The sequence below is a fragment of the Carlito syrichta genome, unplaced genomic scaffold (assembly GCF_000164805.1).
Source record: "Carlito syrichta isolate Samal-C Ts95f unplaced genomic scaffold, Tarsius_syrichta-2.0.1 Scaffold128673, whole genome shotgun sequence".
Taxonomy (NCBI): Eukaryota; Metazoa; Chordata; class Mammalia; order Primates; family Tarsiidae; genus Carlito; species Carlito syrichta.
Genome location: NW_007072769.1, coordinates 100,399 through 100,692, shown reverse-complemented (window position 1 = coordinate 100,692; position 294 = coordinate 100,399).

The following is a 294-nucleotide window of genomic DNA, read 5'->3' as shown; positions in this document are numbered from 1 at the left end:
GGGCCCGGCGCATGGTGGGTTGGGCCTGTGTCCCGGCCGGCGGCGTCTCGAGGGCGGTTCTGGGCCAGAGGGGGCGCGACCCCTGCACTGCCGGGAGAGGGTGTGGGCGAAGCCTGGGGGCTCCAGCGCCGAAGCTTTCGGCGTCGAGGTCACTTGGCCTGGTGGGGACTGTGTTCTGCGCCCGGGGACCGTCCTCCCAGGCCGAGGCTCCAGCTCTCCCGGGTGCGGCGCGCCTCGTGACCCGGAAAGGTCGGCCCAGTGTTCGGGTGACCGCGTGAAAATGTCCCTAGTGCT